This window comes from Ovis canadensis, chromosome 2 (assembly GCF_042477335.2).
Source record: "Ovis canadensis isolate MfBH-ARS-UI-01 breed Bighorn chromosome 2, ARS-UI_OviCan_v2, whole genome shotgun sequence".
Classification (NCBI taxonomy): Eukaryota; Metazoa; Chordata; class Mammalia; order Artiodactyla; family Bovidae; genus Ovis; species Ovis canadensis.
The window spans coordinates 168,351,602-168,365,851 of record NC_091246.1 but is presented as its reverse complement, the minus strand read 5'-3'; positions in this window follow the sequence as shown (position 1 = coordinate 168,365,851).

Here is a 14,250-nt window from a genome sequence, read left to right as displayed (position 1 = left end):
ACTGAATGTTTGTGTACTCCCAGTGTTGAAATCTAACCCCCGATATAAAGGAATAGAGTATCTTTTTTACAGGTAATATACCAGAAAATTCTTGAATAGTTCTACTTCAGCCCACCCAAGGGTTTTCTTTACTATTTTCTGTGTGTGAATAATGCCTTCCTCTGAAAACATTTGCGCTTGCATACTGTCACCACCAATATCTAGACTGTTTGAAGCCTATGAAAGTCTAATATTCTACTGGTCTAATATGGTAATAAGACAAAAGCACAAGATGATCCACCGTCTTTATACCTTGCATTATGTTTTGAGCATGCTATTTGGTAAATTCTCTAATACTAACAAGAAGAAATCTACTCAGGGCCCTAAAGAGGAAGGACAAATACCAGTTATCAAACATCAGTTATCAAAAACAAGTCACCTCATGTGGAAGGCATAGTGAGCGGAGTGGTCAATCAGCTCTGCTCACTCTGAAACTGTTCAAAGGGAAATAACAACTGTTAGAGGTATGAAGTGATAGTATAACACCTGATTATAAACTAAGGTTATCTTAAGTTAATATTTATCTACTTTTAAGTCCTCCTGAATAATGTTTATTTCTTAATTTTCTTATTGTTCTCTATAAAGAGTTGGTTAAATAATGTGGTGCCTAAAAGGGAAAAATGTTTCATATCACCCCATTTTCTAGTCCTTTAAAACATTCAATCAGGAAAGGATTCAGAAAAGGTGATTTTTTAAAATGAATCCAAACAAAGAATGAGTTTAATAGGTCAGAGGATGTATGGAGGTGCTATAGACTGAATGTTTATATACTCCCAGGGTTGAAATCTAACCCCCAATATGACAGTATTTGTAGGTGGGGCCTTTGGGAGGTTGTTAAGTCCTGGGGGTGGTGTCCTCATGAATGAGATTAGTGCCTTTATAAATGAGATGCCAGAGAGATCCCTCAGCTCTTCTACCATGTGAAGACATAGCAAAAAGACAGTCATCTGTGAATCAGAAATATACTAAATATGCTCAAACCAGGATCTTGGACTTCCAGCCTCCAGGACTGTGAGAAATAAATTTCTGTTGTTTGCATGTCACCCAGTCTATGAAATTTTGTTACAGCAGCCCAAATAGAAATTGGAGACCTGAAAAATATGTGAAATTTGCAAAGCTCACTGTTTTGATGCAAAGTACATCAAAGTACATCATTTGAGGTTTTGTTTATAGAAAAGATATGAATCATATGGTAGAAATACAGGTGATAGCCAGGATAGGAGGTGGAATATAAGAAAGCAGAAGGATTTTGAAAAGATGTCTATAAGCAATTGTCTCTCAGTAAGAGTGTAACATGATCTCAGAAGATATATTTCAGGAAAATTTAGAGAAAATTGATTTGCATAGAGCTATTGCAGAAGGAAAGACATCAAAGGAACAGAAAACTGTTAGAATCAGTTGTCTATTTAAAGGAAAAGAGTAGGATTTAAATAAAGAATGAAAAGAAGATGACCCAGCAAAGAAACTGCTTAGAAAGTTCAGTGAAATTAGAAAACAGTCAAAGTACTACCAGCAGGGAAGTCCCCTTTTTCAAAACACGAATCAATGACTATTTCAGCAATATAATTAGATCTTCATGATCAAAATTTAAATTCTAAAATTGTCAATTATCTTTCATTAAAACTTGTAAGTAACTGAGACAGTTTAATTAAAAAAACAAAAACTTTGAAAGAAAGTGTGGCTTTATTTTAGCAATGATTCTTACCAAGATTCATTCCCTTAGGATTCTAGCTATTCTTGAGCTGTAAGTAACTTATATAGTACAAAAAAAGAAAGAAAGAAAGAAAGAAAGAAAGAAAGAAAGAAAGAAAGAAAGAAAGAAAGAAAGAAAGAAAGAAAGAAAGAAAGAAAAAACTATATACTCTATCAATAAAGGAAATAAGTTTAAAGACACTGATTCTAAGCTATAATTCTAATTTTAGAAATATATTTGGCTTTTAAAGACTTTTAAATTATATTGTAGCCAAAACCAAAGATTGCAGGAGCAAAATCACCTTCATGCATTCTAGAAAATTTACCATATTTTAAAGGCCATGTTTTCTCTCAGATTTACTGAAACATTCTACCAGTGACATAATATTCTTTAAGTGCTGTGGCCAATGTACCAGAAACATTACAAATATTATTTTATATTTTAAGACATCAGGTAAACATAACATTTTTTAATAAATTTTTGCCTAGGTACCATGTTCCCGTTCATTCATTCACTAAAAACTATTTTTTTGAGCACTTAGGATGTATCAGTAAATAAACAGAGAAACATCTTTGCCCTCTCATTGAATATGGTTGCAGTTCATATTATGATGTTGAGCCCAACTATAACCTGACCCTATGACATGTGGAGCATTTGCTGTTAAATTTATCAATGTATTTATGCTCCATATGTGTAAAAATCATCCTCCCCCGCCCCCAGAAAATCTATGTCTTTCAAGTGTGAGGGAAATGAAATGACCTCTACTCCTGTCCACTTTAATCATACTTTTTGTTAATTTTCAATAAAATGTTCCATGTCCCACTCTTCAAAAACAAACATACTTATATTGTAACTTAGATTACAACAAAAGATAAAAGACAGACAAAATTCCAAACAGCTGACCACTGAGAGTACATGCCTGAACTTTGTCCTTCCTGGAGGGACCATAGGTTTTGCACTTAATTAAGTAGTGACTGAGCAATGGATTAGTGTTCTCAATGATTTTCTGATTTAGTTGACTAACTGAAAATTTCCACAGGGCAGAGCACAATTTACTTGTGTGCCCCAATTAGCACTGCTAACTGGGGCACAAAATTGGCATAAAATTGGACCCTGATTTTGTATTAGCCACCATTCAGGGAATGGCAAATAGCCAGAAGACTCAAAAGGAAGCCCTTAGAATCCTTCCTTTTCTTATTTGTTAAACCATACAGTGGTCCAGTTTTATTTTTACAGGAAAGTTTACAGTTTATGGTCTACTGTGGATTATCAAAAGTAGTGTGATTAATTAAGAGGGGCATGAGGATTGAAAGCCTAACTCTGAGAGATATAAGGGCAATCAAGGCACTGGAAATTCTTTTCTATAAGTTCTTGAATGCAAAGCTGAATCCCAACAGCAACTTTTTTTTTGTAGACAGATATACATTAAAATGCTGGAAGTAATTTGTACCTGACAAAGAAAACTTGTGTCGTATTTCCATAGATTATTTGTTTCTAAGGTTCATGTACCCACAATAACATTTTCTATCTGTGCATCACAAGTTTTCTATGTCATTTGTATAGTCTTTCAGAGGCCCAAAGAGCCACCTTTAAAGACAAGACTTTTGAACACATCTGTTTGCCATTTGAAAGCCCAACACTTTCTTTAGTCTAAAACTGCATTTTCCTGCTCTTTATTCATTTAATAATAGGCTTCAGTACAAACACATAGTAATGTTACCAAAAGGGCAAATGCAGTAAGTAGCCTTATGAAGAAGAGTCTGCCAGCTTTTCCCAATGCAAATTGGGAATCTTGTTAAAATATCATTGTCTTCAGGACCTTTACCAAATGAAAACATCTCTCTTCAGAAACCTATCTTGGGAAAAGAAACAATTAAAATGAAAAGGCAATCTATAGAATTAGAGAAAATATTTACACATATATATTTGTGTATAAGTGTGTATATGTATATATAATAAGGAGTTAACATTTAAAATATATAAGGAACTCAATAACAGAAAAGTAAATGATCCAATTAAAAATAAGAGAAAGGACCTGAACAGACATTTCCCTAAGAAAACATAACAAATGATCAACAAGGACACGAAAACATGCTCAATGTCACTAATCATCTGGAAAACAGAAATCAAGTCCACAATGATATATCACCTCACATCTGTTAGAATACTTTTCATCAAACAGACAGCAGATAACAAGTGCTGGTGATGATACAGAGAACAGTGAACTCTTGTGCACTAACTGTATGAATGTAAGTTGGTACAACCACTATGGAAAACAACAAAAAAATTCCTCAAAAAGTTAAAAATAGAACTACCACATAAACCAACAAGCCTACTTCTAAAAAATGTATCCGAAGGAAATGAAATCAGTATCTTGAAGAGGTATTTACGGTCCCATTCATTGAAACCTTATTTACAATGAAAGACATGGAATAACTTAAGCGCTGATAGATAAATGGATAAAGAAAATATAATGAAGTATTATTCAGCCATAAGAAAGAAAGAAATCCTAAGATTTGTGACTTTGTGGATAGACTGTGAGAGCTTTTTGGTAAGTGAAATAAATCAAACAATTAAAGATAAGAACTATATGATATTATATGTAGAATCTATAAAAGTTGAACTCACAGAAGTAGAACAGTGGTTTTCAGGAGCTGAGTGTTGGGGGAAATGAGGGGATGTTACTCAAAGAGTACAAACTTCTAGCTATATGGGGAATAAGTTCTGGAGATCTAATGTACAGCATGCTGCTGCTGCTGCTGCTAAGTCGATTCAGTCTTGTCCGACTCTGTGTGACCCTATAGATGGCAGCCCACCAGGATCCCTGGTCCCTGGGATTCTCCAGGCAAGAACACTGGAGTGGGTTGCCATTTCCTTTTCCAATGCATGAGAGTGAAAAGTGAAAGTGAAGTCGCTCAGTCGTGTCTGACTCTTAGCGACCCCATGGACTGCAGCCCACCAGGCTCCTCTGCCTAATTAACAATACTGTATTGTATACTTGAAAGTTGCTATGAGAGCAGATATTAAATGTATTCACCATAAACAACAAAATCATAATTATATGTAATAAAGGATGTGTAAACTAACATTTTTATGGTAAATATTTCAGTTCAGTTCAGTTCAGTTCAGTTGCTCAGTCGTGTCCGACTCTTTGCAACCCCATGAATCGCAGCACGCCAGGCCTCCCTGTCCATCACCAACTCCCGGAGCATAAGATATACAAATCATCCCATTGCAAATTTTAAACTTACACAATATTGTATATCAATTCTATTTTCTATTCATTTTTTTAAACCTAAAGCTGCTTAAAAATATTAATTAAAAAATAAACTGTATCAGAAAATATATAGTACATGTCCTTTCAATTTTCCATGAAACTTGTTTTTTACGGAATTAGTAAAAGGGAGCCTCTGATTCAACAAGTCCATAAAATGTTCATATAACTACTCAGAGTGAAAGACGAAGAGACAGATTCATGATCTTTCTTCACTCAAACAACCCCTAAATCCTTTATTCTTAAGCCATTCCATCAGAAATGATTAAAACAAAAACTGAAATCTTATGCACAATGAGCTGTAAATGCAGCCAGCCATCACGTGTATGTCAAGAAAATGTGTATAAGTGATGTCTGTATGCATTTAGTGTTGCATGCTATGTAGAATTTTGATTTGAAATTCCTGTCTATTAAATTCAGGAATAAGGACAATTCAGGAATAAGGACTAGATATATCCATGTGCAAAAACATATATACATACAAACACATATGCAAGCTTACAAATGCAAAAATTCACACTGTCAATGTCTTTGAACTCAATTTTCCACAGGTGATTTTATCTGAATTCCAACTATATACATGAAAATGGTAGAACTGAAGCTTTCTCAGCCTTTTCTGAGGTGGGATAATATCAATGTCTACTTAACTTTGATCATGAAGCCCTATGAAAGGGATCATGTCATCTCCCCTATTGAGAATAATGGTAGGAACTTTATCAGTACCTCCCTCAAATAACAATTAACAATAATAATAATGGTAATGTGAGAGCCAGTTTGAGCTGTAATGATACCCTAGATGAAATAAAAATCTGCCATCCTCTCTATCACTACATCCAGCCAGCTTGCTAATCAAATACTGGCAGAATGAACTGGAGTTTAAATAGCATCATTATTATGATTTAAATGTAAGTTCTTGTGAAAGACTGACAACCTTGGAAAGTAAAGTCATCCATTTATTCACAAAATAGGCAGAGCACTTGAAGGGACAATACTTGCTTCCCCTCTACTGACCCGCCAAGCAGTTTGAACTCTTTTCCAAAAGACCACATCTGGTGAGAAGACAGTCTTAACCATTAGGGAGCAGATGCCCACATTGTCGTAACTAAAATAACAGTGCTGGCAAACTGGAGTCATAAAGACCCCTATGTGCTGTTCTAAGAAGGCCCACAAACATTCAGGCCACTGTAGGTGTCAAGAAACTGGTAAATCATACTTCCTGTCTTGGGAAATTTGCATATGATAGAATGTGATTAAAGATGGGAGGTTTATTTCAGCCTTCATTCCATCTCCAAATGTTACTGTGTGAGAGACTTTGAGAATCTATTATTCTATAGGGGCTTGGTGGGAAAGATCAGTGTAATCAATGAGCCTTTCTCTACTCTCTACATACTAGTCTACTCACCTTCTTTTCTACATCTCAAAAGTCATAAGCAAGTTCAAGTACTGATAATCAAATTTTCATTACACTTTCTCTAAGATATCAGCTAACATCATCCCACACTGTCATGTTCATTGCAGACTTCCTTTGAGCTCTCACGCTACTGCATAATCATTTTAAAGCCTTTTATTTTTTGTCTGAACCAGCAGTCTCGGAAAGGAGAGTCTCTTTTATTCGGACAAATACCACCTATATATAAAAGACAGATTCTGTTTCTGAGCCCTTTGAGATAGATAGACCATATTCCACATTCCTTATTTGGGCTTCCCCGGTGGCTCAGAGGTTAAAGTGTCTGCCTAGAATGTGGTAGACCCGGGTTCGATCCCTGGGTCGGGAAGATCCCCTGGAGAAGGAAATGGCAACCCACTCCAGTACTCTTGCCTGGAGAATACCATGGAAGGAGAAGCCTGGTAGGCTACTAGTCCATGGGGTCAAAAGAGTCGGACATGACTGAGCAACTTCACTTTCACTTTCACTTATTTGGATTAGCTCATTCAGTTCTCAAAATCCCATGTTACTGATGAGACAAATGAGGACACTGAACACAGATGGCAATTGAGGAGGTCAACATACAGAGATGGTAGTCATGTTCTTCCTACTCCTCAACATTTTAAGCAGTATGACACCAAGTCCATGAGATGGCTGATATTATATGAATTGCCATCAAATTCCATTTGATTCAAAATCAGGTTCAAGGGAAACAGATTTTTTTACCCATGAGGATAAATATGTCCATAGGCACAATCTCACCTTGTACTATTTGGCTTCTCTCAATCCACTACAGACATGTATTTGATAAATGAGTAAAATCTAGGGAGAATGCCTTAAAAATCATTATTTGAAAAAAAGAGTCATATCTAGAAATACTATTCACATACAATAAAGAAATCAGGGCGGGAAAGTCAGAAACAATCTGCAACACACACACACACAAACATGCTAAGTTCCATGTATCACTAATGCCTTGTACCCTATGTCCCCAGCTCAGTTCAGTTCAGTCGTTTGCTCACGTCCGACTCTTTGCGAACCCATGAATCGCAGCACACCAGGCCTCCCTGTCCATCACCAACTCCCGGAGTTTACCCAAACTCATGTCCATTGAGTCGGTGATACCATCCAGCCATCTCATCCTCTATCATCCCCTTCTCCTCCTGCCTTCAATCTTTCCCAACATTAGGGTATTTTCAAATGAGTCAGCTCTTCGCATGAGGTGGCTAAATTATTGGAGTTTCAGCTTCAACATCAGTCCTTCCAACGAACATCCAGGACTGACTTCCTTTAGGATGGACTAGTTGGATCTTTAAGCAGTCCAAGGGACTCTCAAGAGTCTTCTCCAATACCACAGTTCAAAAGCATAAATTCTTCTGTGCTCAGCTTTCTTTTCGGTCCAACTCTCACATCCACACATGACTACTGGAAAAACCATAGCCTTGACTAGACAGACCTTTGTTGACAAAGTAATGTCTCTGCTTTCTAATATGTTGTCTAGATTGGTCATAACTTTCCTTCCAAGGAGCAAGTGTCTTTTAATTTCATGGTTGCAATCACCATCTGCAGTGATTTTGGAGCCCAAAAAGATAAAGTGAGCCACAGTTTCCACTGTATTCCCATCTATTTGCCATGAAGTGATGGGATCAGATGCCATGATCTTTGTTTTCTGAATGTTGAGCTTTAAGCCAACTTTTTCACTCTCCTCTTTCACTTTCATCAAGAGGCTCTTTAGTTCTTCTTCACTTAATGCCATAAGTGAAAGTGAAGTTGCTCATTTGTGCCCAACTCTGCGACCCATGGACTGTAGCCCACCAAGCTCCTCCATCCATGGGATTCTCCAGGCAAGAATACTGGAGTCGCTTGCCAAAGGGTGATATCATCTGCATATCTGAGGTTATTGATATTTCTCCCAGCAATCTTGATTCCAGCTTGTACTTCTTCCAGCCCAGCGATTCTCATATGTATTCTGCATATAAGTTAAATAATCAGGGTGACAATATACAGCCTTGATGTCCTCCTTTTCCTATTTGGAACCAGTCTGTTCTTCCATGTCCAGTTCTAACTGGTGCTTCCTGACCTGCATACAGGTTTCTCAAGAGGCATGTCAGGTGGTCTGGTATTCCCATCTCTCTCAGAATTTTCCACAGTTTATTGTGATCCACACAGTCAAAGGCTTTGGCATAGTCAATAAAGCAGAAGTAGACATTTTTCTGGAACCCTTTTGCTTTTTCCATGATCCAACAAATGTTGGCAATTTGATCTCTGGTTCCCCTGACTTTTCTAAAACCAGCTTGAACATCTGGAAATTCACGGTTCACGTATGGCTGAAGCCTGGCTTGGGGAATTTTCAGCATTACTTTACTAGTGTGTGAGATGACTGCCAATTGTGTGGTAGTTTGAGCATTCTTTGGCATTTCCTTTCTTTGGGATTGGAATCCAAACTGACTCTTTCCAGTCCTGTGGCCACTGCTAAGTTTTCCATATTTGCTGGCATATTGAGTGCAGCACTTTCACAGCATCATCTTCCAGGATTTGAAATAGCTCAACTGGAATTCCATCACCTCCACTAGCTTTGTTCATAATGATGCTTCCTAAGGCCGACTTGACTTCACATCCCAGGATATCTGGCTCTATGTGAGTGACCACACAATCAGGATTATCTGGGTTGTGAAGATCTTTTATGTATGGTTCTTCTGTGTACTGTTGTCACATTTTCTTAATATATTCAGCTTCTGTTAGGTCCATACCATTTCTGTCCTTTATTGAGCCCATCTTTGCATGAAACATTCCCTTGGTATCTCTAATTTTCTTGAAGAGATCTCTAGTATTTCCCATTCTATTGTTTTCCTTTAGTTCTTTGCATTGATCTCTGAGGAAGGCTTTCTTATCTCTCCTTCCTATTCTCTGGAGCTCAGCATTCAAATGGGTATGTCTTTCCTTTTCTCCTTTGCTTTTCACTTTTCTTTTTACAGCTATTTGTAAGGCCTCCTCAGACAGCCATTTTGCCTTTTTGCATTTATTTTTCTTGGGGATGGTCTTGATCCTGTCTCCTGCACAATGTCATGAACTTCGGTCCATAGTTCATCAGGCACTCAATCTATCCAATCTAGTCCCTTAAATCTATTTCTCACTTCCACAGTATAATAATAAGGGATGTGATTTAGGTCATATCTGAGTGGCCACAGGACTGGAAAAGGTCAGTTTTCATTCCAATCCCAAAGAAAGGCAATGCCAAACAATGCTCAAACTAACACACAATTGCACTCATCTCACATGCTAGTAAAGTAATGCTCAAAATTCTCCAAGCCAGGCTTCAGCAATATGTGAACTGTGAACTTCCTGATATTCAAGCTGGTTTTAGAAAAGGCAGAGGAACCAGAGATCAAATTGTCAACATCTGCTGGATCATGGAAAAAGCAGGAGAGTTCCAGAAAAACATCTATTTCTGCTTTATTGACTATGCCAAAGCCTTTGTGTGGATCACAATAAACTGTGGAAAATTCTGAAAGAGATGGGAATACCAGATCACCTGACTTGCCTCTTGAGAAATATGTATGCAGGTCAGGAAGCAACAGTTAGAACTGGACATGGAACAACAGATTGGCTCCAAATAGGAAAAGGAGGACATCAAGGCTGTATATTGTCACCCTGCTTATTAAACTTCTATGCAGAGTACATCATGAGAAACGCTGGGCTGGAAGAAGCACAAGCTGGAATCAAGATTGCCAGGAGAAATATTAATAACCTCAGATATGAAGATGACATCACCCTTATGGCAGAAAATGAAGAGGAACTAAAAAACCTCTTGAGGAAAGTGAAAGAGGAGAGTGAAAAAGTTGGCTTAAAGCTCAACATTCAGAAAATGAAGATCATGGCATCAGTCCCATCACTTCATGGGAAATAGATGGGGAAACAGCGGAAAGAGTGTCAGACTTTATTTGGGGAGCTCCAAAATCACTGAAGATGGTTATTGCAGCCATGAAATTAAAAGACGCTTACTCCTTGGAAGAGAAGTTATGACCAACCTAGATAGCATATTCAAAAGCAGAGACATTACTTTGCCAACAAAGGTCCGTTTAGTCAAGACTGTGGTTTTTCCTGTGGTCATGTTTGGATGTGAGAGTTGGACTGTGGAGAGGGCTGAGTGCTGAAGAATTGATACTTTTGAACTGTGGTGTTGGAGAAGACTCTCGAGAATCCCTGGGACTGCAAGGAGATCCAACCAGTCCATTCTGAAGGGGATCAGCCCTGGGATTTCTTTGGAAGGATTGAGGCTAAAGCTGAAACTCCAGTACTTTGGCCACCTCATGAGAAGAGTTGACTCATTGGAAAAGACTCTGATGCTGGGAGGGATTGGGGGCAGGCGGAGAAGGGGACGACAGACGATGAGATGGCTGGATGGCATCACGGACTCGATGGACTTGAGTCTGAGTGAACTCCGGGAGATGGTGATGGACAGGGAGGCCTGGCGTGCTGCAGTTCATGGGGTCACAAACAGTTGAACACGACCGAGCGACTGAACTGAACTGAATGGTCTAGTGGTTTTCCCCACTTTCTTCAATTTAAGTCTGAATTTGGCAGTAAGGAGTTCATGATCTGAGTCACAGTCAGCTCCAGGTCTTGTTTTTGCTGACTATAGAGCTTCTCCATCTTTGGCTGCATAGAATATAATCAATCTGATTTTGGTGTTGACCATCTGGTGAACTCTATGTGTAGAGTCTCCTCTTGTGTTGTTTGAACAGGGTGTTTTCTGTGACCAGTGTGTTCTCTTGGCAAAACTCTATTAGTCTTTGCCCTTCTTCATTCTGTACTCCAAGGCCAAATTTGCCTTTTACTCCAGGTATTTCTTGACTTCCTACTTTTGCATTCCAGTCCCCTATAATGAAAAGGACATCTTTAGTGGGTGTTTGTCCTAAAAGGTCTTGTAGGTCTTTATAGAACCATTCAACTTCAGCTTCTTTAGTGTTACTGGTTAGGCCATAGTCTTGGATTACCATGATATTGAGTGGTTTGCCTTGGAAATGAACAGAGATCATTCTGTTGTTTTTGAGACTGCATCCAAGTACTGCATTTTGAACTCTTTTTGACTATGTTGGCTACTCTATTTCTTCTAAGGGATTCCTGACAATAGTAGTAGATATAATGGTCATCTGAGTTAAATTCATACATTCCAGTTCATCTTAATTTGCTGATCCCTAGAATGTCAATGTTCACTCTTGCATTCTTCTGTTTGACCACTTCCAATTTGCCTTGATTTGGACCTAACATTCCAGGTTCCTATGCATTGTTGCTCTTTACAGCATCACACCTTGCTTCTATCACCAGTCACATCCACAACTGGGTGTTGTTTCTGCTTTGATTCTATCCCTTCATTCTTTCTGGAGTTATTTCTCCACTGATCTCCAGTAGCGTACTGGACACCTACTGATCTGAGGAATTCATCTTTCAGTGTCCTATCTTTTTGCCTTTTCATACTGTTCACAGGGTTCTCAGGCAAGAATACTGAAGTGGTTTGCTATTCCCTTCTCCAGTGGACTACATTCTGTCAGACCTTTCCACCATGGCTCATTCATTTTGGGTGGCCCCACAGGGCATGGCTTAGTTTCATTGAGTTAGACAAGCTGTGGTCCATGTGATCAGATTGGGTAGTTGTCTGTGATTGCAGTTTCAGTTTGTGCCCCCTCTGATGCCCTCTCTCAGCGACTGCCATCTTACTTGGGTTTCTCTTACCTTGGACATAGGGTAGCTCCTGTCAGCTGCCGCCCCTGAACTTTGATGTGGGGTAGCTCCTCTTGGCCACTCCTGCACCATTCAGCAGCTGCCACACCTTTATTAACTACCTTTAGCCTCTTCAACCAAAAGCAAAACAAACTTCACCAATGCCACTGTCAAAACACACATACACCTAAAATCAGGAAGCACTATTTCAGACAAAATTTTTAACATTAAATAAGTTATAAGTGGCTCTAATCAATAAATTTTCTCATAGAGGGAGGTGAAATAAATGTCACTTAACCAAAAATAACCATGGCAAATACTGCTAATCGACTGAACTGCTCTTTCCTTTCAAACTGTTGTAGGGTGTTAGAGTCATTCTTAACAAACTCTCCATGCCACAACATCTAGAATTGAATTGTAAAATTAAATTCATTTCTTATATTTCTTGAGAAAATATTGTATCAATTTAACTATTAGTGCCAAAGGAATTCGGAGAAGGCAATGGCACCCCACTCCAGTACTCTTGCCTGGAAAATACCATGGATGGAGGAACCTGGTGGGCTGCAGCCCATGGGGTTGCAAAGAGTTGGACACGACTGAAGTGACTCAGCAGCAGCAGCAGCCAAGGAATTATTATATAATCCCCAAATACAGAAGAAAAATGACATATGTATTTTATTCTGCTGTGCCTCTTTTCAAATCACCTGTCACAATTAACTACATGGCATATTGTTCTGGGCAGAGGGCTCAGCAGTAACCCTCACAGAACTCTACTTCTCATTCATGTGGTTTTAAAAGGGTTTATTTAGAGTTTGCTACCATGTTTAACTACTAATCAGTCTTTATTTTGTTTTTGTTTTTTTTGGTGTGTCTTCTTTGCTACTTTTTCCTTTATAGGAGAAAAAAATGTTGATTCTCATTGAATAAATTTGGCCAGCTTTAATTTTCAAGAAATAAGCTCCTTTCTGGAGATTTACCTTAAAAGGAAACAGATGAAAACTTAGGAAACTGAACTCTAGAAATGGTCTACTTATAACTGCAGAGAAGCAAGGAGGATGCTTGTACTGCAAAGATTCTGTGTGCATCACAAATGCCTAAGTATCTTCAAAACCACCCTTTTATGAAAGAAGGAAATATGCAAACATGAAAACACAAGTATTTCCCAATGGGATCAAAAGAGAAACATCTCAAAATTCAACTCATATTTGTTGAAAATTGTACATATTGTGAATGGAAAACAAGTTGAGGATGGCCTTTATCTTAAACCTAAGACTTGAATCTAAATTCTGCCCTCATGTCATCAGACCCACTATTATCTTGCCAAGAATTATATTACTTTCATGTGGTGCTGGATTAGTTTTAAGCAAAGTAATTACATAGAATTGATTATTGTTCTGAGAGGCTTTTTATTTATGTTTAATAACCTTGAAAACTGGAATGAAAATTTTCTATATTAAAAATCTTGATTTTTTGTTTCCTCTCCATATGAAGCTAAACACATTTTTGTATCCTAACTGACAATAAACTTACTGAAAACTGGCTAATCAGGAGAGGAGTTTATAGGACAGTTAAATGACTGAGGTAGTAGTCGTGACACTGATATACTCTCAACAGCTATTAAATCAACAATCTCCTTTCTCCCACCTTTCCCTTTAAACTTTAATCCCATTGCACTGGGAGAAAATTTAGGGTGAATAGTATTTTTCTTTATTTTCAAACAATTTTAATCATTGATAGGAAGCTTAATTCTGTTGATTATTTTCTTATTTAAAGCATTTTAGAGACAGACAAAGACTTACAAGATATCTCATGAATCCTCTTATTTTACAACTTAAGAAAAAGAAATAAAGAAGATGAGGGCTTTCAACAATGCCATGCAATTAAATGGATGTCTGACACCAGATTCCTATTCCAGCATAATTTTTAACAATTCCTATTATCACTGAAATATTTTGTCTTCTTTTCTGCCTGAGTTTATTGACTTATCTTCTATTAATTTTTTTTTCCTTCTCCCTTCCCAGTCGGCGAAGGTAATGGCACCCCACTCCAGTACTCTTGCCTGGAAAGTCCCACGGAGGGAGGAGCCCGGTAGGCTGC